Source organism: Maniola jurtina, chromosome W, assembly GCF_905333055.1.
Source record: "Maniola jurtina chromosome W, ilManJurt1.1, whole genome shotgun sequence".
NCBI lineage: Eukaryota > Metazoa > Arthropoda > Insecta > Lepidoptera > Nymphalidae > Maniola > Maniola jurtina.
In genome coordinates, this window is record NC_060057.1 from 2,196,191 (window position 1) to 2,220,310 (window position 24,120).

The window sequence follows — 24,120 nt, forward strand, 5'->3', positions numbered from 1 at the left end:
AACAACCTTTTCTTTAATAGTAGATAGCTCTCCTAGTTTTAGACTTACCGATAAAGGTGGGTGATGATTATCAACTGTGCTGATGGGACTGTCATTTTTGTTAACTGTGACTTGAGTAGAATTAGATAGAACTAAATCGAGTAGTCGTCCATTAGTGTTGAAAATTGCATTAAATTGTTTTAAGTCATGTTCTTCTATAAAATCTACGAGGATGGAGTCAAGTCTGCAACTACATAATGGGGACAAGTAATTCAGTTCCGGTAACTTTGACCATGACAGACTACCTATATTAAAATCGCCTATAAGGAGCACGTGTTCATTTTCGTTTATTATTTTAGAGCAATTGTTCAAGAATATATTGAGTGTGTCACGTTTGACAGGCGGTGGCATGTATAGAGCGCAAATAGCAATATGATTAGGCTTATTATAAGTTACTACGTCCACCGTCACCCATAGGTCTTCATGGTTACTCTCCCATTGCGATACACGGCAAGATTTAAGTTTATTTTTAACTGCAATCATAACTCCCCCTCCATTCTTAATTTTTTTTATATCCGCTTGCTCTCTATCCCGTCGGTATACTGTATAGCGGCTATCAATAAACTCACCATCGAATACCCCATCGTTGAGCCAAGTTTCCGTGAAAATTAATATATCAAAGTCGTTGGATAGAATATTTAATTTTACTTCCCTTGTTTTACTCCTTATTCCTCTGACGTTTTGATAGTAAATATTTAAATTATCGTATGTTAACAGAATTACAAAAAGAGACTAGACGCTTAATAGAAAAACAATATTAAGATTTTAATTGTTCCAACTGTTCAATATTCCGCACAACAATATGTTCAGAGTCATCCGATTTCCTTAGAAACACGCGCCCATTCTTTACCCATACGAATTTGTAGTTTAACTTCTTAGCAGTTTGCCTGGCAGATGCGTGTATTTTCTTCAATTCCGGGGTCAAGTGATCTACTACATAAATTGGTTTTTTCTCGCCTCCTATCCCAATATGGCTCGTGTTCAGCTTATCTTCTTTATTTTTCTTATTAAAGTTGATCACACTGGCTAAATAAGTATCTCGGATGCGTGGGCTTGAGAACTTTACTATTACAGAACGTGGACGTGGATTTCCCGGGTTTATCTTGGCGATCCTGGTACATTTGTGGATCTCTGCATCTGTAATACCACTACCGGTAACCTTTCCGATTTGAAGGATGACATTGGGTAAATTTTCAGTTTTGTATTCAGGTAGACACTGTATCTCCAAGTTGCTCATTCTTGAGTGTTGCTCCATGATGCTCAGCCGGCTGTTGAGGTCTTTAACTATAGATTTAAGGTTATTATTTTCTGCTTTGAGCTCTTCTACCTGTATAAGTCTTCCTTGTAACTCATTTTTTAAGTCCTCATATTGATTGTTTATAAAACTTACGGCATCCTTTATCTCGTTTATTTCTTTGAACATTTCTTTAGTTTTAGTATCTAATATTTTGGTCAGGTTTTTTTCCATTTTGGCTAAAAGGATGTTCATCTCTTCCTTCATTAGCTGTTTAACATTATCAAGTGTGATATTATCCTGGGTCGGTGACAAAGGTGAGGGTTGCATGCGTCTAAAAGTGATGTTGGACGACGGGCTTGTATCGGTGGATGCATCAGCATGGCCGCGGACGGGCGTATTGGTATTGTCACCTTTTGGTTGCTTAGCGCGACAGGATGGGCATATCCAGTTTGTTTTGCAGTCTACTGAAGACTCCTTTGATTTTGTGCTCGATGTGTAGATACAATCAAAGTGATATCGCAAGCCGCATGTGACGCATTTGAGCTGTTCATGTGTCGAAAGGTCGTTTGAGCATGCAGCACACTTTTTATTTTTAGCTGTTTTATTTTTAGGGCTCATCTTAATACCTGAATAATTTCGTGCGCAAAAATGTGATTGTGCGTTTTTGCATTAAAAATTCGGCAGGCGCATCGTATTTATGTATTCGGGTGTAAATATTTTCATAGGGAAGGTATCTATAAAAATTAATTTGACGAGTCACAATTCGTTGACTTATTTTATAGTTTCATTTGATATTTAAGGATAATTTTATAGTGTTGATCATGGATTGTCTACATTGATATTTTAAAATTTCTGAATTAGCGCAACACATAAAGTTTTGATGTGATGTTGTATATATTTGAGTCACTGAAATACACAGATTTTAAATCACTCTGTAATTCTATTTCTCGTTTAATTTGCACTGAGATAACGTTTATACTTGAAATTCAGCACTATTTTAACAATATGATAACACTTTTCTTCTACTAACATTACAATTTTAATTTTAATAATTTAAAATACACGGAACTACTCTGTACGACTTTGACGTAAGTGATACACAGATACACACATCAAACTGTACACACAACAAACACCCCCCTTTTTGGGTCGGGGGTTAAAAAGAAAAAGCTGACTGATTAACTATCTTGATCTATTACCTACTGGACGGATCGGGCTGAAAGGCATGCACATACTCGTAGCTATTATGACATAGACATCCGCTAAGAAAGAATTTTCGAAAAGTCCACCCCTAAGGGGTTAAAATAGAGATTCAAAATTTGTCTGGTCAATGCTGGTGGAATCGCTGGTATTATATAAAACTTAATACCATGAACATTTGCAGTACCAGAGAAACCACCAATACTTTACTGGCAATACCGGCCTTTCACATTCCTGATGTGTTGTTCCGCCCCTTGAATAGGTTTTTTTTTCTAGAAAAAAAAATTAATTTGGTTTCCCTGCTACGCAATGAATTGAAAACTTTTCATACATGCTTCGTTCCGATATTGCTATCAAATACATGCTTGAAATACCAATATGGTGGCCCCAGCCGACGGCTAGCTAAGCCCACATGCCCACTGACAGAAAAATAATGGATCGCTGCGATGCTATACATTGAAGGGGATAAATAGTCAATCAATTAAGCCTCAATAGCCCAACGGGGACTATAATCCAGAAAGTCAGCGGTCAAACCCCACCCGTTGGACTATTATCGTACCTACTCCTAGCACAAACTTTACCCTTAGTTGGAGGGCAAAGGGGGAGGGGAATCATGCTTAATATTATGACTAATATTCTTTAAATTGGAAATTCAATTTTATTCTCCTTTTTTAGCAATATCAAAAAGAAAAAGATGCAGATAATTTAAATTTAACTAAGAGAAAACCAGCCCTGTTCTGTTTAACAACAGAAATGATTACGAACGATATACTTAATTTAAAAAAAAAACTAATTCAAAATCGGTTAATTGGTTCGGGAGCTACACCTATATTTTTAAACTTAAAAAAAATTACGCCACCCATGCTAAGCCTATAAATAAAAGTTACTTAGTATTTATTGAATAGATTCGGAAATTTAGTCTTTTGTATGCGCAGCCTCTGATCCTATTATGAATGCAATTTCATCGTTCGGAATTTTATGATCTATAGCATAGACCGTTTCACGAAGGAAAATTCTCGCTCATTGATTTTAACGTGCGCTTATCTTTCTCTCTGTCATATTCCTCATTGTTGAGGGTCGTCATTACTTTATTTAATGGTAGGGTATGGTATTAACCCAAAACAATTTTGGGTTAATAATGCGGTGCGATCTAAAACCTTCCGTATACGACTCTCGATACTACTAAGGGATCATTTTTCAATCGTCAAACAACTTCTATCTGAGGAATAAATTTGATGCATCTTCAGATAGGCAAGCTCAAATCCAGATTTTTCATAAACCTTCAACGTGGAAAAATTCGCAGGTGTCAGATCAAGATGAATTTATGCCTATATCTATTATGCTAAAATTGATCCAATCGTAAACTTGGAGACTGAACTAAATATTGATTATTATATTTTGAACGGAAACGTTATTATTCCGCGACAATCTTCACTGCCAATGTGCTGCCATCAAACAAGAGTATGATATTGTTATAATGTCTTTTATTATTCATCATAGTTTAATTTGGTATCTAGGAATATGACAATATGTAAAATATTAAGATGCAAATTATCAATACATATCACTAGTTAATTTATTGTAATCTTGGAGTATGACCACCATTTTGATCAGGTCGGCTATAAAAAGCCGGTTGTTTTCTGCCGCACGCTCATTGACGGCGTGGCGTTCGACAGTGCAACACGTGAAAAGTGTAATCTGACAGTGTTTTAGGGCTTATCAGGTCACGTGAGCTATATTTATCTGTTTTTGGTGTATTTTTGTAATTAATTTTATGTAGAATTGTGATTATTTCGTGTGCTTTATAAAATGAGGTTAGACTGATCCTTTTTCTTTGTTTTTGGTAATTCCTTTGTGGAATAAAAATAAGGTTCGATTGTTTTGAATTGTTTTTTATTTATTTCCGCTTCTGGTTCCTAAAATCAGAAGTGGGATAAAGAACTGCTAGAAGAAAACGCTCACATAAAGAATATCAAAAGGGAACAGGTCTACCCACATTTTAGAATTTTTTATGTTCATTTTCATATTTTGGTTCTACGTGTTACGTAAGTACCCTGTGTGTTTTTCTTTTAATAATGCCACGAAATAGATCACGTTATTGATCGAAAGATCGATCCAAGGATGGCTCACGTGGCCGGGTTTGCCACAGTTTGCGAAACCCGTCTCTGGTTAGCTAGCGTTGAGATTGAGATCATATTCGCAAAGTATTTTTGAGAAGTCGAACGCCATGACGCGCCATGATTACTTATCGGGACAGGGAATTTTCATGAACTAGGTCCCAATCGACATTGTCATAAGACTCATTACCATCGGTTACGTTCTTGTAATATACGCTCCCGTAGGTCGAGGTGTGATCGATGTTTCAAGTCGTCATCTTTGTTGCTCACATAATTAGCAAAATACCTCCAATACGAGGAGCCAAAATTGTAACCATAAAAGTTAAATCGAATGGTCAATTTTCATTTGTAAATTTTATTTGTAAAAAGAGTAATCATAATGTAGATGATTGTTTTGTTAAACAATTTTTGCTGCAAGATAGAATAAAGTCGGTGTTATTTGCACTGTAGTTTTACCGAGGGTACCTGTAGATATTTTGCTCGACGGTGAATCAATGATATCACTTACATAATTTATCTGAATCGATTGATAACCATTTTCAGTGTACTCAAACTACCGTATTTTGCATATAACGTGCCATTGACGGCCAAGAAGTAGAATGAAATTATTTTACGACGTTGAACTTCCCGAAAGTACATTAGAAATCATTTTTTATGAATAGTTAGATCTGTTGTATTAAAAACAGACATACTAAACCAACCAGGTGCTGCTTACATTTGAACAATGTGCTCACATTGATTTTATGTTTCTTTTCTCGAAATTTCTGGCGCAATACTGGCTGCGAGCTTTGGCGTTTCACACGGGTGTGCCGTGTGAGGCTCGCTGGAGATGTGGCACTGTGCTGCGCACGCCGCTGCGAGCTCCTGTGCTCTCCGCGGGCGTGACAGCTCGCTGGTGCGGTGGCGCTTCGCTGCGCTCTCGCCGAGCACGCCGCTGCGAGCTCCTGTGCTCTCCCCGGGCGTGACAGCTCGCTGGTGCGGTGGCGCTTCGCTGCGCTCTCGCCGCGCACGCCGCTGCGAGCTCCTGTGCTCTCCGCGGGCGTGACAGCTCGCTGGTGCGGTGGCGCTTCGCTGCGCTCTCGCCGCGCACGCCGCTGCGAGCTCCTGTGCTCTCCGCGGGCGTGACAGCTCGCTGGTGCGGTGGCGCTTCGCTGCGCTCGCGCCGCGCACGCCGCTGCGAGCTCCTGTGCTCTCCGCGGGCGTGACAGCTCGCTGGTGCGGTGGCGCTTCGCTGCGCTCGCGCCGCGCACGCCGCTGCGAGCTCCTGTGCTCTCCGCGGGCGTGACAGCTCGCTGGTGCGGTGGCGCTTCGCTGCGCTCTCGCCGCGCACGCTGCTGCGAGCTCCTGCGCTCTCCGCGAGCGTGACGGCTCGTGGGTGTTGCGGCGCCACGCTGCGCACGTTGCTACGAGCTCCTGCGCTCTCCGCGAGCGTGACGGCTCGCTGGTGTTGCGGCGCCACGCTGCGCACGCTACTTCGAGTTTCGGCGCTCTCCGCGAGCGTAACGCCTGGTGCTGTGGCCAAGCCATGCACGTTGCTGTGAAACGCGGTGCCTCATTATGGTGCCTCAGTGAGACCCTCTGTCGCATGGGGTGATGTGATAAGCATTTGTATTTGTATCAGCTGCAATTTGGTAACACCTTTCCTACTTTGTTTTTATCCAGTGAGGGTTTATAATGTCGATACGTGTTGTAGTAAAGCACTTTATTTGAATCAATGGTGTCATGGAAAGAAAATACCTTGCTCTAGCTTTGCTTGCCTCGCTATGGGTAAAAGTTGTCTGTTGGGATCCAATGACGCAGTAAGTTCATAAATGGTGTAATGTGGAAAATGGAGATTCAGTACTTTTGGAAAACATTATAACGAACTTTACCAGTTCAACAAGCTTAGGTATGGTTTTGATAATATTCTGTTGTTTTACAAAAGAATAGTACTTGTTTACACGTCATGTAACGTGCTGTTTCTGCCAGTTTTCAATCGAGTCAATCTCATTTTACCGTTGAGTTTTAGATTTTATTGGAAAGTACTATTTTGATTGGTGTGTTTGAATGTGTTAAGGTGAAAGGTTGATTTGAATGTGTTAAGGTCAGGTAGACCGAGCACTTATTTAGGAGTTGATCAAGTGAATTAGACTGACTTCGTTTAACTTGTCTTAAGTTGTGCAGATTAGTTTTGTTAGTGAATACCTACTTGCCACCTGATGACATAATTTAGATAGCACTCCTGCAGTTTCAATCAGAAAGGTATTGTTCTTCTACCGTCATGGATAGAAAACTTTGTTTTTATTTGACCGGTGTTCCTGTATGGCTAAATTTCATCATGAGTTATCTACGGAAAGGTACATCAGTACCAAAGTGATGTCGTTCTTGTTGCTCTTTGGTTTCACATGCAAGGTTTTAAGTAAGATTCCTAAGTGAATGTCGTTGACACTCTCCCTAAGTTTTTAAGATTAACGACCAGATTTTGTTGTCAAATACTCCGATTCCGCGGGAAAATTAGAATCTGAGATCCAGAAAGTGGTATCTCGAGTGTGGCGCTGCATTCAACCGAATGTTTCAATGCTTCCTTTGTTACAGTAGCACGTACTATGTGTTTGCGTACGTGTGGGTGTGAGGCGAGATGCCTTGCTGGTTGAACCGTGTGGCTGGTGTGGCCCAGATGCAGCGTGCTCCCAAGTCTGGCGACTTAGTGGCTGGTTCTGGAAGTTGCATCCTTTCGATGCGCATCAGGTTGTATGCTGGCAGGCTTTGTCCTGGGAACTCATTCTTTGGATGTGCATCAGGTTGTATTCTGGCAAGCTTCATCCTGGGAAGTCGTGTCCTTTAGATACGCTTCAGATTGTGTCCTGGGAACGTGCTAATCATAGACGCATTCACCAAGTATTGTCTACTGTGCACAATACGTCGTCAAAAGATGAGATTGCGTTAAAACGTGCAATAACTCAGGGAATTAATTATTAAGCGTATCAATCTTAATGGTCTGCGATAAAGGATGAATGCTTGAGTCCAACGAGTTTATCAAATGGATTTAAAGACCTTGTATTTGAAATGAAATTCTCTGTGTACAGGGAAGCTTGATCCCGGTATGTGGGGGCCATACAAGGTCCTGAATATCTTGCCAAGTGGCCGCTACGAGTTAAGGCTGCTGAGTGGGTCATATGGCAAGACCACTCGGGCGGCGGCGGAGCACATGGTGCCTTGGCGAGGAGAGGAGAGTGGCGCCCGGACGCGTGTGCTGCTTTCTTCGAAAGTCCAGCCTGTTGGCTACCTTGTGGTGGTAAAGATTAAAGTCGTGATTTTGTTAACCATAGCGCCTGGCAACTCTCACCCTTTTAACGAAAAAGGCCTTACCTGCCCTTGGATACCTACCTACTTATGGACTGACCCATGACATCTATTTTAGTGCTATGATTAACCAATCACGGTAATGCTTTGCCCCTCAAGGAAAGTTCAACGGTGGCTAGTTGGAATGAACTATCATCGACCGGTGCCCGAGCCTGGCGGTCTGATAATGGTCATCTCAAGTTCTTGATTCATGGACGCATGGCCGTATGGCGGTCCATCTGACTGACATGGACGCATGGCCGTATGGCGGTCCATCTACTGAAATGGACGCATGGCCGTATGGCGGTCCATCTACTGAAATGGACGCATGGCCGTATGGCGGTCCATCTACTGAAATGGACGCATGGCCGTATGGCGGTCCATCTACTGACATGGATGCAAGGCCGTATGGCGGTCCATGGGTGCGCGCGCTAGGTTTGAGACGTCTCATAGGTTGTTAGGTATCACCTCTTCTAGGTGATAGGGATACCCCATAATGCTAAATGGTTTATCTATATGCCTAGCCAATTCTAGTCGAATTTCGAATTGCTTATTCGTTTTGTTATTACCAATCATAGCTACGGGGCTGTGTTATACCAAAGTTGGTTTCAGGCGTTGACGATGCAGCAGACGACCCAGGTGCTGGTCTTTGTTCCGCACCTGAGTCTACTTCAACACCACCGGAGGCGCGGGCAGGGGCGCTGCTCGATCCCGTGCGCCCCTCGCCGGTCTCCCCTCGCGCACCGCACGCCGACGGCGTTGTGGCGCCAGCTGAGAGTTCTAACAGACGGGATCTCGCGACCCTTCTGGCTATAGTGGCGGGCGAGGACGCCGCATAGTCAGGAGAAGCCGTCTTGGAGTATGACCACCATTTTGATCAGGTCGGCTATAAAAAGCCGGTTGTTTTCTGCCGCACGCTCATTGACGGCGTGGCGTTCGACAGTGCAACACGTGAAAAGTGTAATCTGACAGTGTTTTAGGGCTTATCAGGTCACGTGAGCTATATTTATCTGTTTTTGGTGTATTTTTGTAATTAATTTTATGTAGAATTGTGATTATTTCGTGTGCTTTATAAAATGAGGTTAGACTGATCCTTTTTCTTTGTTTTTGGTAATTCCTTTGTGGAATAAAAATAAGGTTCGATTGTTTTGAATTGTTTTTTATTTATTTCCGCTTCTGGTTCCTAAAAGTAAAATAAATACTGTCAATATACTAAGATTGACATGATACTACTGGATTTAACATTTATCATACAGTAGTCAATAGTTATTATGTAAAATAAGGAATAAGAGAATATCTAAAATATTATGATGTTAATTATCAATACATGTCACTAATTATTAATTGTAAATTAAATACTGTCACTATACTAGGGTTGACATGATACCGCTGGATTTGGTATACAGTTGTCAATAGTTATTATGTGAAATAATATGTAAACCATCGATTTATTATGTAAATAATTATTATTGTCAAATTAACAATATGTAAACCATAAATATGTGTTGCTGATGATATTATTATGTTAAATTAAATATTGTGTTAGGTTGGTACATTGTACCAACCTTCAAATAAATATTAAGATGGACGTCACAATGGATTCCCGCCTTGTTTGCGATGGCAGTGTCTATAAAAGTACCTTACCTCGACGGAGAGGGGTCATTCTTGTGTAGTAATTCAGTCTACGACATTCTTGTGTTAGTCTTGTGATATAATTCAAATAGTAAAGTCAGTCTGGTACAAACGGTGAAGTTCATGATGCCAGAGCAAACAAGGGCGGCAGGTTATACCAAAGTTAAGTATTCTTATATTTTATTGATAATTGATATAATTGATAACTATTTGCTGGTTATAACTGATTGTTAAATATGTTTTAGTACTATGTATTGAATGTTGTAATGGTTTTAAAAAGACGTGTGTCGTGGAGTTTCTTTGCCCTTTCTTCTCCACGACGAAACACCTTTGCGAAACGGGCGGTAGAGTCATCTTTAAATAAATAGATCTATGCTGAACAATACAATAAAATACAGATAGATCTATAAAGATTAAAGTGAGAAAGCTATCTGAATAAACGACTAATTATTATTATTCAGCTTGGTTTGTTTTACTTATGTGTTTACTACCTACCCTCTCTTGGTAATTAATTAACTTTATCTATTGAAGTGAAAGTATAGATTAGGTTTTTAACTTATTTAATTTTAGAAAACAGTTTAGGATTCTTACTTTTACTAAATAATACAGTAGTTGCTTTGCTTGATTTTAATTGTTAAATGATTTAACATTTAGGCTTTACCTGACAAAATCATAGCTACCTACAAGTTTAAATAAAAGATAGATGGTAACTTTTATTAGTCATCATTTAAGCCCACTCTATAACCAAAAATCTATCACAGGCATATAACCTAGTACATAAAGTTCTAAATAATGCCCACTTAGCCGTTGCGAAATTAATCAATTAATTTTTTCTTTCTTCTAATTGAAAAATCTCCAAGATTTAATCAAAGTAACAAAAGTGAAGCAAAATAAATTACCGTACCAACTCATTTATGAGCCGTAAGACGTTTTGTTGAAAGCCTCTTAATAGAAAAGAGAGAGAGCCAGCGAGGGATAGATCTTCGGTATTTTATAAAACTGGCTTTCTTCCCCGGAAGACGTAAATTATCTATGGAGAGAAATAAAATCCGTGATCGGCAAATACAGAATACCACACCCAAAATTCAATCATTTAGACTTTATATTCGCCATTGATGCGAAAAAACTTATATATACGATCGCATGATTAATATAATGAGTCGTTTTATTTAAATAAAAACAATATAAAAAAAAGCCAAAATTTTCTCTGTGTTAGTCCCCAACACAGAGAAGTTGCTGATCACAGCAACTATGAAGTTTAGATCACGGTGGCTTTGGGAGATAACAAGTAAAACAGGTGTAAAAAAAACTTTTAAACTTTAAGGGTGTCTAGCAAAGGGTTGCCATGACTCTAAATGTCTGGCAATGCATGCCGTGATTTCTAATACTATTAATATAACCCGAGAAAATTAAAAAAAAAAACACTTTATACCTTGACATACGATTTTGTACACTTTTTTTTCTCTAGTCGCTGATTGTTGTTCCCTATGTTGGGGAAAAATATAATTTAAAATAAAAAAAAAATTAAAAGAAAAATAAAACCGACTTCAAAAAAAACAAACACTAAAAAGTAAAAAATATTTTTCGTTTCTACACGTGTAATGTATGTATGAAGTCGAGCGAGCATAATAAAAGAAACTAGAAATCCAAGTATCAAGCTCGCCTGACTTCATACATACATTACACGTGTAGAAAATTTTAGTGTTTGTGGTTTTTGAAGTCCGTTTTGAAGTCGGTTAAAAATAAAGAAAGTGTAGCCCTCGCGGGCTCTTAGTCCAGAAGTGACATCAAGAAGTTAACTCTGAATTTTTCGCGGCATCGGGCATTTATCCCGCGGTGGCGATGTGGGAATTCTTGGTAATGTTCGAATAAACTGACAATGATTAAAGAACTCTAATGCCTTAAATTAAAGCACAAATTCTTTCAACATTGCAAATGGAATATCCATTAAAGGTGAACAACGGGAGCATAAAGAACTATCGTCTCCGATGGGACTTGGTTTTGTTCCGTGGTCCGGCAGCGTGACAGTCGATTAAACGGAATTAGAGAGTAAATGCTTGGTTTACATTATTCCAGTATATTTTCTTAGTCCCGTATGTATGTATCGGTCCTGAAAAAATTTAAATCTAAATATATTTATTTTATGTGTGCACACACACACACACACACACACACACACACACACACACACACACACACACACACACACACACACACACACACACACACACACACACATTATTAAATTCTATGAAATAGTTGTTTTAAATAATACTTTAATGGAAACACAGTTTTCACTTCCTCAGGAGGCAGGGCCTCACAATACTTATAGCTTGCATTACGACTTTTTCTAAGTTAACAAGGTTTATTAATAGTTATTATTATTAGATAATAGATTTTTTATTATTATTATAAAAAACACTCAAGGATGCAGGTTTCCTCACGATATTTTTCTTCGCCATTAAAGCAAGAGATAATATTTCATTAAAACGCGCATAACTCCGAAAAGTTGCAGGTGCGCCCGGGATCGAACCTCTGACCTCCCGAATGGAGACGAACGTCTTAACCACTAAGCTATCACAGCTCTTATCTATACTAATAAATAAAATTGGAGTTTCTGTCTGTAATTTCGAAATAACTACCACATATTAAGCTCATATGGTTATTTGAATGATACCAACACTAAATCACACGTTTTTAAAATTTTTGTCTGTCTGTCTGTCTGTTTGAAAAGGCTAATCTTTGGAACGGCTGAACCGATTTTGACGGAATTTTCACAGACAAGTAGAGGATTGACCAGGGAGTAACATAGGCTACTTTTTTAACCGACTTTCAAAAAGGGAGTTGTGTTTTTCTACCTATGTACACCGAAATCTCCGAGATTTCTGAACCGATTTGCGTCATTTCTTTTTTAATCGATAGTGGAACTTTGCGACATTGTTTCATAAAAAATTTGGATTCCAACTCCTCAATCCTGATGCTGCAGGGGATCTGACCAATCCACGCGAGCGAAGCTGCGGGCATCAGCTAGTCATAAATATCCGTGTAGGTATAACTGGTAATGTGTGGCGCAGCTTTCAAAAATAAAAGTTCTTTCTTTCGTTCAAATAATATCACAAAGTACCTACTCATGTTATATAAGCGCGAAAATGTGTTTCTTTGTTTGTTGGTTTGTCCTTCAATTACGCCGCAACGGAGCAACGCATCGGCGTGATTTTTGCCTAGATATTACAGCCCTGGAGAGTGGTACAGGGGTACAGGCTACTTTTTATACCGGAAAAGCAAGGAGTTCCTACAGGATTCAAAAAACCTGAATCCACGCGGATGAAGTCGCGGGCATCAGCTAGTCGTCTTATAAGTCTCATTTCATAAAACTAATATATGTAAAAGTATCTAAGCGCGAAAGTGGAGCTTCAGTCGTTCTTTGTTATCAGAACAACGAAAACTCTTTATACAAACGTTTTACCCTTGAGATCGTCGAGTTGGAACAGGTACCTACAATCTACATACACGTATGTTTTGAATCGTTCACGTGGCGTGCTAGAAAGTCAGTTTTCTACACAAATGAAAGCTTTCTTTAAGTTGCTATTATGTAATCTATTGTTCGTTCGTTGCTTCCATCGATCTACAATTTATCAATGGTTGCATCATTTTATTCAATTATATCACTTGCTTTAACGGTAAAGAAAAACATTTTGTATATGTACTCTAGGTCTCGTAACCTGATCTTGGAACCGCCTGACCTTACTTGTTTTGAGGGTTCCGTACCTCAAACGAAACCCTTACAGGATCCCTTTGTTGTCTGTCTGTCTGTCCGTTGTGTCTGTCAATAAAATCTAGGGTACTTCTCATAGACCTAGAATCATGAAATTTGGCAGTTAGGTAGGTCTCATAGTACAAGTAAAGGCATAAATCCGAAAACCGTGAATTTGTGGTTAAATCACAGAATAAAAAATAAAACGTGTTTCAATTTTCAAAGTTAGATAACTATACAAAGCGGGGTATCATAATATGAAAGAACTTTACCTGAATATTCTAAAACAGATTTTTATTTATTTTTATGCATAATAGTTTTTGAATTATCGTGCAGAATATCGGGAAAAATACTCGAGTACGGCGGAATCCTCAGTGCGCGAGTCTGACTCGCACTTGGCCAGTTTTATAAGAAACAAATGTGTGGGATAGAGTAGTGTTAGTGTGTAGGTACTATTAACGTGCGCATAGTCTAATATCACTATGCCGCTGGCCAATTTATAGATATCAGAATCGCCAATTCTCAATTCCTAGGAATTTTTGTTTGAAATCCTTGCACCCGTTCATAAGTAAATAATAAAATATGACATTGAAACCACAAGTAATGAAAATATGACATATTGAATAGTCCTATAGTAATTAGCTAAGCTGATTCCTAATTCCATGAGCATCAGACAATAGATTACTGTGGAATCCGTTAGTAAATCAAAGCTGCCTACAGCAACGTTAGTCACCCATCATAGCAAATATCAGTTACATATAATTTCGGAGTGCATCGGATTAATATCGGATTATACCGCTACGGATATTGTATGTATACCTCCGTTGTGATACGGTGTAGGCTACGGTTGTATGTTTGTCCGACTTGATTACAATTAGTTGATTAAATAGTCCAACTACCCACTGTAGATATATCGATCTCCTTTGCAGTATATCACATTATAAGTCCCATCGGCAAAATTCGTTTGCACAGATAAGCGCAACGTAACACCAAATAAAACTATGTGTACACTGTAATACAGACCTTATTTCTTGATGTTAAGATTTTAAACACAACGCGCTTACTGAACATGGTGGATACACGTCTCTATCACTGATGTAGCTAGTAGATATCAATTTTGCTGAGCGAAGCGAGGTCTCTGACTCTTCTTGAGTGAAATTGCACATGCCCGACCGTCCGTCCGTCCGTCCGTCCCTCTGTCACAGCTTTATAACTTCTGAATTTACTAACATAATTACTTGAAATTTAAACATGATATGCGTCTGTGTAAGTACTGAAATGTATATAGTAATCTTAATTGTAAGTGAACAGTATGTTCTTTTTTAAGAATAAATTCTTTAAACCGAACCGATATGTAAACTGTTGGCTTTCAGCTGAATATTGCATAAAAATATATAAAAGCTTTATTTCAAAATGGGGGGCTTTAAAGTGGAGATTGAATTCGACATACATATGCCAAAAACGGCTACATATATCAGAAACTGAAATAATTTAGTTATATCCTGCACTAGAACAACAAATACTGAAATTAGATGCATATTATAAAGAAACGTAATTATTTCATTTTTTATATTTCATTTTAATACAACCTTACAATAAATAATAGTGAAGGGAACTTCTTGCGTTATTGCTCTCAGCATTTTAACAGGCGCAACTAATTAGTGATAACAAACGAGTTCACCAGAAAAATGACTAAACAATAGAAGAACAAAATGTATCGTTCCTGTTGCACTTTTTCTTCCGAGTCAATACTGGAGTGAAATAACAAGCAACTGAATCTCGGTTTTAGTCGTCGTGATTTTATTTTGTTAGGGAAAGTTACCACCAAAAATCAACGACAGCGCAGAGCGGCGCTTTGCTAACTCAGCGATCACAACCATACAAAGAAGTCCACTAGGGCCATAAGCCAAGATGGCGGGCCCTAGCCGGTGAAATCCCGGCTAAAAGTTCGTCACCAGGGTACAAAGTTGCCCTGCGCCTCACCCGGGTAAGGAGGCCATGCCTCGAGGCCCGTACCCCCGCTTGGCCATTCCGACCAAACGGAGAAGACCCGCACTACTACCTACCAAGCTCATTTCAATCCAATCTATTCTTCAATAAATCAATAAATAAATCCATACTAATATGATAAATGCGAAAGTCTGTCAAAACTGTAATATCATTTCCTGCTCCTACAACTTAATAGTAAAGTAAAATCAAAGTATACCTAACGACTGAGAGATAGTTCAAGACAGTTATGAAACTTATAATCAAACAGTTCACGACAGTTACGGAAATTCAAAGAAAACGACGAGGCTTCGACATCACTGGCCGGCGTCAAACGTTAGTTCATTGAACTCAGGTAGACCTAAAGTAGCCCTATTTTTCTTTCACGTTACCCCTGGCTAATATTTCACAGATGTCAATTCAGGATCAAACCGAGAGATTCCTGACTCTAGTTCACTCTGACCAAGACGAATGATGAATAAAGACTTTGATCCAATATAATCAAATCTAAGTATAGTGACAAAACATGGTGCATCACTTTTAGTGCTTCCATATGCCATTATATTTTCTATCGTTGCAGTAGGTACCTAATCGCGTTTGCGTAAATACAAGGCAGAATCGCTACACATCGACATTTAAGTCGATAAAAGAACAGTATTTGATATCGGAATAATAGTTATTTATAAAAGTAAAAGAGTACAAATGTTTTGAATATTTATTATTTCTAAATAAGTATTTAATTCACGTCAACCCTAGTGCTATATTGAAGAAGTTGATAGTTATTTACTCTAGTTCATTTTGTCAGCACTATGATAGGTAGTCACCGTGCTCATTTGACATTGGTTGATTCGGTTGGTTCTGTAGTTCTACCTGAGTGATATTAAAATAATATTTCGTACAAAACGTCAATGGGTTAAAAAAAATGTAAAATGAGCTCGATGGCTATCCATTCAGTGTTAATTACTGAATTATCGAATTACCCCACTGCTTATGATCAATCACAGTATCCAAATTCCAAAATATTAGAGCTAATATAAAAATCGCGCGATTATTTTTTTTTCGCAATTCTGTTACAATTCATATGAAGATACCCGCACTTACGATATAAAATTCGCGCGGGGAAAAAATCTGTGATTTGATACAAACACGCGGTGCGGTGTTAAATTCGCGCGAATATTTTGTGCTCCCTCACCGCATTCGCAATGCAAGTAGGTGGAATCCCGTAGGCGTAAAATAAATCGCGCGAATAAAATTCGTGAGTATAAAAATCGCTCTGCGGGCTAGGCCTAAATGAGTACGTTTAATATCTATCTCCCGCACAGCCCCCGCGATAACCCGGTGCGGGACAGCGCGGGTGTCGCGCGGGTGTGCGCGGAGTCTCCCCCGTCTCATACTCCGATTGCCATGTCGACCTGACGCTTTAGAAGTAAAGCGCTTCAAAAATTAAAGTAAGTAATACTTCCTATGATACAAGTAAGTAATTATTATAAAGTTAGCATCCTTTTAATATACGGAAAGATTTCAATGTGACAGCGCGGGATAAAGTTATACAGTGCCATCTGTTGTATTAAGCCTACAACGTAATTGAATTTAAGTGACTAATGTATGAATATAAAGGTACATAGGATACAGCTTAAACTGTAGGATATATTACAATTTTATTTTTAAACTAGCCGATGCCCGCGACTTCGCCCGCGTGAATTTAGGTTTTTCGAAATCCCGTGGGAACTCTTTGATTTTCCGGGATAAAAAGTAGCCTATGTGCTAATCCAGAGTATAATCTATCTCCATTCTAAATTTCAGCCCAATCCGTCCAGTAGTTTTTGCGTGAAGGAGTAACAAACATACACACACACACACACACACACACACACACACAAACACATACAAACTTTCGCCTTTATAATATTAGTGTGATTCAATTATTCTTTATATGCACAAACAAAAATAATATTACAATTTATGCCTCGCCAAACTGCAAAAAGCAGTTGGTTAGCGAGCTAGCGCTCACAACGGTCTGCACTCGATTTTTGATTTTTTTTTATTTATTAATCATAGAAAGCTTGTACTGTCAAGTTGGTACCATTTGGTGAAGATTTGATGAACAGTTTTGGAAATGGAAGATGGAACTCCTCAACGGGTAACAGCAAATCGGTCACGATGAGTACAGGAATAGCTTCATAAAAAGTAGACTCTTAACCATAATACATGGTATATAACATACTATACAATTCAATTTCATTTCATAGTTGTTTGATTCCAGTAAAAAAATTGGAGGTACCTACGCGTCTTTTCTCAGTGTAATTCAATACGGGGTTCAATTCATTGTTGAACTACCGAAAATTCTTTCTTAGTGGGTGCCTGCGTTTTAAAACCACCAGACCAGATCAGAAATTTAGAAATTATAAAATTCCAAGCCCCGAGAAAAAGCCTTCTCCCACTAATAAGACCACAGCGCTTACTACTTCGCCTAGGGAGGCCGTCAAAAACTTACTTTCAGGTGACATCCCAGTCAAGAACTAACTTGTAATGGGATAAAGAACCCCAAAGCTATATTCCTCATTTGTTACAGTAGGTATATATCCCTGTTCTAGTAGGTATTGAAGGTAAACAGGTCAAGTGCATCGAACCCGTAGAATAACATCTGTTACGAGTACCTCGCTCGCCGGATGGAAATCGGCCATACTTGGCTACGCCTCTGTAATAATACAAATATGGCGTATATGTTTTCATGTTTGTTTTGCCATCACTATATATTTTCCCTATTCTATTTATTTCAAAGTCATTTGTGGGAATGGGAATAATCTTTATAACAATTTATAACAATTGCGCAATCAGTTTTGGACTTGCTTTTGTTTAAAAAGGTAAGTTAAGAGTTTAAAAAATCTATTAAAACTATATTTTTTAATAAAGCACACAATCATATCAATCATACACAAGTATACAATCGAAGATTATGTAAATGATAAAAAGGCGCGGGTCTGCAATTACTTGTATATTAATATGGCATAGTATTGTAAATTGTAAATTGAACACTTGAAAAGAGCAACCGCCGAGTTTCTTGCTGGTTCTTTTCGGTAGGAACGGCATTCCGAACCAGTGGTAGATTATTTTGACGATTCAAAAGCGCTTGTAAAAGTTTACTTGAATAAAAATCTATTCTATTCTATTCTAAAAGAAAGAAAGAGTGGACAGGAAAGCATTTTCTGTAATTTTTGTGAATTAAAAAAAAAACTAATCTTTTATAAGTTTATTAATTTACTAGTGTTCGTCCTACGGCTTTACCCACTTGGAACTATACACTGTACAAAATCTTGGTCAGGGCGTCACATATTTTGTAAACATCTCCTTTGTAGGAATGCACTATGTCGATCATGAGCGAGTTCGTACTCCGACTCACACTTGGCCGATTTTCGAGTGGCTGTGCCCACAACCTTTTTTGAGGTCTGGACCCGTGCCTGCACTTTCATGATTTATAGTGAGAGACAATCACCGAGCGTCTGACCTTCCCTATTCGTAGATGCGTTACGGTCGCGACCTGTAAGACTTACCACTTACGGTAATCCCATATCAGTAACCCTGTGAGTTCAATGCACTTGACCGATTTCTATCCTTTTATTTCAAACTAGCTGATGCCCGCAGCTTCGCCCGCGTGGATTGGTCAGATCTCCTGCAGCATCAGGATTTGGACTCCAAATTTTTTATGAAACAATGTCGCAAAGTTCCTCTATCGATTAAAAAAGAAATGACGCAAATCGGTTCAGAAATCTCGGAGATTTCGGAGTACATAGGTAGAAAAACACAACTCCCTTTTTGAAAGTCGGTTAAAAAAGTAGCCTATGTTACTCCCTGGTCAATTCTCTACTTGTCTGTGAAAATCCCGTCAAAATCGGTTCAGCCGTTCCGAAGATTACCCTTTTCAAACAGACAGACAGACAGATAAAAATTTTAAAAACGTGTGATTCGGTGTTGGTATCGTTCAAATAACCATATGAGCTTAATATGAGGTAGTTATTTCGAAATTACAGACAGACACTCCAATTTTATTTATTAAAGTATAGATTGGAACAAATCAGCGATATAAATGTAGTACCTACCACTAGATGCGGCGCTTGATATTAACAAAAAAATGATCCAATGAAAATCGATATTCCTGTGAATCGTAATCTGCTTCAGAGGAAGGTTTCTACGAACATGGATAAGTTAGAACGTGGTTAGAACAGACTATAGGTTCTAAAGCTACCTAAATCTAAAAAAGAAATGACGCAAATTGGTTTAGAAATCTCGGAGATTTCGGTGTACATAGGTAGAAAAACACAACTCTCTTTTTGAAAGTCGGTTAAAAAAGTAGCCTATGTTACTCCCTGGTCAATCCTCTACTTGTCTGTGCAAATCTCGTCAAAATCGGTTCCGAAGATTAGCCTTTTCAAACAGACAGACAGACAGACAGACAGACAAAATTTTAAAAACGTGTAATTCAGTTATGGTATCGTTCAAATAACCATATATGACCTTAATATGCGGTAGTTATTTCTAAATTACAGACAGACACTCCAATTTTATTTATTAGTATAGATAATTAATAGTATATAACGGAGGCCGAGGGTGTTATCAGGTTATCGTGGGCATATTTTCACTTTTTTATTACTTTGTAGGCGCTTCTAATGATTATTAAGATTGAAGCATGATCTAACCACTAGTAAACCTGGATAATAACTAAGCGGATATGTCAGGATAGCAACCTTTAGATTAACCGAGCTTTCGTGGGCGTACTAACGATATTCTTGGACTATCAAGTGATATTGTACTACCCGCAACTACAAACATGATAACTCTCACTTACTGTACGTGACAACTTCCAGCGTAACTAGGTAAACCTAACCTAACCTACCTAGACCGGCTCCTCCACTCCTACACCGCTCCCAAACCAACCATCTAACCTAATCACCACAATAACAAATCGTTCAACCACCAGCACCACTTTAGGTAACCACTACTCTAAAACCTACAGTACGACACTCACACACCGTATCTACTGAGAACCTACTCGGACCGAAGCCAGCACAAGAATGAATCGCTAATCGCTACACTAATATTCTGATAATAATATAGCTCGATTTCTGATAGTAAAAATGCGAGAGTGAATTCTGAACACAGCAACGCGTGCCGATCAAAATCCAACTCTGACAATGACAGCTAAACAAATGTGGCTGCGTTCTTCACGTAACGTTACTTTTCACGGAATCTATGACATTAAAACCTCTTTTTAATATTGACTCTACGACACGGCCATTCTGACGTGCGTACGTCCTCGTACGCGAAATGTCACAAAGCATGCGAGGACAAAACCATAACCACAAAATCATTATACCGCTCGTCTATCCTGACTAATTAATCACATCTCAACACTTAGGAAGTTGACACAACCAACCTAGGTTAAGAAATCACTTTCAACTGATCATCTGTCTAAAACATAGGCTAACACTGCGAGAAGAACCAAAACCTAATTACAAGAACCCATCTACTGACATGTCGCGACGCGAAATTTAGTTGAACCAATTCTAAACAACAGTTCATATGGTTAGAGCATTGCTATTGCAACTCTTAATCAATCATGATCTAAACATTATTCAAAACGAATTTACCACTGGTTCGGAATGCCACAACCTAGCGAGAAGAGCCAGCAAGAAACTCGGTGGCGTCTAACTGAGCTTAGAAACAAATTTTTTTTTTTTTTGTTGTTGTTAAGGATATGTGGTTAACTGTAACTGTCGTCCTTAGTACCACGCTGAACGAACCTGAGTTCGCAAACAGATGTCGCTCTACAATTCAGCAGTATAACCATTTCATAACAGATGATGCTTTAAATAATGGCCACTTTAATGTTAGTCTCCGATACGGCCAGAACTGACATGTCACACGTCCCTGTGTGATGCTCGTGTAAAAGAGAAAACTTGCTATAATCAAAGGCTCGGCTTTTCCTGATTAACTTTTAGTAAAAGAGTTCATTACGTAACAAATTACAACGCTAGTGCTAAACAACAAGTTCATAGTAACTCATGCCACCTAAACCGAGTGACGAATGACGATAAACTAGTCGTTACTATCACCTAAATCGAGCAATAGTAACTAATGCTACCTAAATCGAGTGACGATAATCTTGTCGTTACTATCACCTAAATCGAGAAATAGTAACTCATGCCACCTACATCGAGTGACGATAAACTTGTCGTTACTATCACCTAAATCGAGCAATAGTAACTCATGCCACCTAAATCGAGTGACGATAAACTTGTCGTTACTATCACCTAAATCGAGCAATAGTAACTCATGCCACCTAAATCGAGTGACGATAAACTTGTCGTTACTATCACCTAAATCGAGCAATAGTAACTCATGCCACCTCCATCGAGTGACGGTAGTCGTTACTAGAAGTAGTAACTCATGCCACCTCCATCGAGTGACGGTAGTCGTTACTAAAAGTAGTAACTCATGCCACCTCCATCGAGTGACGGTAGTCGTTACTAGAAGTAGTAACTCGTGCCACCTCCATCGAGTGACAGTAGTCGTTACTAGAAGTAGTAACTCATGCCACCTCCATCGAGTGACGGTAGTCGTTACTAGAAGTAGTAACTCATGCCACCTCCATCGAGTGACGGTAATCATGCCACCTCCATCGAGTGACGGTAATCATGCCACCTATATCGAGTGACGATAGTCGTTACTAGAAGTAGTAACTCATGCCACCTCCATCGAGTGACGAACACTGACTCGATATGCAATATTTCGCATTAACACATCACATCACAAAACACAATCACCGATTTACTTGACTGAAAACTCTGGTCTAAATTAGGTCGAAAAACTTTCCACGTTGTAGAATTAAATCGGTTATTCCCACAAAACGACGGTGGTTCGATATTGCTTTGTTTACGTTTCAAAATAGAAAAACACCTTCAATTCCTGTTGCAACATGTTCCGCGAGGTAATATCGGTAGTAAGAGCCAGTTTTTGCAAGCGATAACCAAATCATTTTAAAATAAACAAGCACGTAAGACACACCGCTGTCTTCTCATTATTATTTTCAATGCAGAGGGTACTTTTAATTACCTTGATTAAATTCTTTTAGTCTAAGACTAGTAACTCACTAAATCAATCATCAGACTTCTCTGGAGCCCTAGGGCATCCCACTTCTGATAACGGAGGCCGAGGGTGTTATCAGGTTATCGTGGGCATATTTTCACTTTTTTATTACTTTGTAGGCGCTTCTAATGATTATTAAGATTGAAGCATGATCTAACCACTAGTAAACCTGGATAATAACTAAGCGGATATGTCAGGATAGCAACCTTTAGATTAACCGAGCTTTCGTGGGCGTACTAACGATATTCTTGGACTATCAAGTGATATTGTACTACCCGCAACTACAAACATGATAACTCTCACTTACTGTACGTGACAACTTCCAGCGTAACTAGGTAAACCTAACCTAACCTACCTAGACCGGCTCCTCCACTCCTACACCGCTCCCAAACCAACCATCTAACCTAATCACCACAATAACAACTCGTTCAACCACCAGCACCACTTTAGGTAACCACTACTCTAAAACCTACAGTACGACACTCACACACCGTATCTACTGAGAACCTACTCGGACCGAAGCCAGCACAAGAATGAATTGCTAATCGCTACACTAATATTCTGATAATAATATAGCTCGATTTCTGATAATAAAAATGCGAGAGTGAATTCTGAACACAGCAACGCGTGCCGATCAAAATCCAACTCTGACAATGACAGCTAAACAAATATGGCTGCGTTCTTCACGTAACGTTACTTTTCACGGAGTCTATGACATTAAAACCTCTTTTTAATATTGACTCTACGACATATAGATGTCGCAGCGAAATGGCATAAGCCGTTAGTTAGCCAACTCCCTTAGTGATATGGCTAACGCCCGGGAGATGTTTCCTTCACCGTTAAAGCAAATGATATTTAATTGCTTAAAACGCACATGACTCCGAAGAGTTAGAGGTGCGTGTCTGGGATCGAACCCCCGCCCTCCCATAAAGGAGACCGACTACCTAATCACCACTTCCTTACATGGTACATCATATACCAAAATTTTATATTCCTATCTAGTTTAGTTTTTGAGATAGTCCCAAAACTAGTCTAAAACTGACAACTTGACGGCCCCCCATTGCTTTATTTTTTAAGATAAAAGTATGACTAGTGTAAATTAAAAATTTATAACACCCCCGACAAGTGAAGGTTACAGTAACTAGAAAAGAGCTGATAACTTTCAAACGGCTGAACCTATTTTCTTGGATTAGGTATAGCTAAGAACACTCTCGATCAAGCCAACTTTCAAACAAAAAAAAAAAAAACTAAATTAAAATCGGTTCGCTAGTTTAGGAGCTACGATGCCACAGACAGATACACAAATACACAGATACACACGTCAAACTTATAACACCCCTCTTTTTGGGTCGGGGGTTAAAAAATATACTCGCAACTCTTCTACTTAATGAGCTCTAAACAATGATACCCCATATGCTAGGCTACGAAAAATCATTTTTTCATATATGGGACCCCTCCTATACATGAAAAAAACCCCTCAAAAAATAATTTAATTGAATTTTTAATTTTTTAAAATATTTGGTTTTGAATCAACGATGTTTACCTACCAATTATCAAAATTTCAGGTTTGTAACTCTCGGACAGACAGATAGACAGCAGAGTGACAATATTAGGGCTCCGATTTTACTCATTGGGTCTGAAACCCTAAAAATGAATAAAAAATTGGGTATTTACTGTAGTCTGCCCATCTA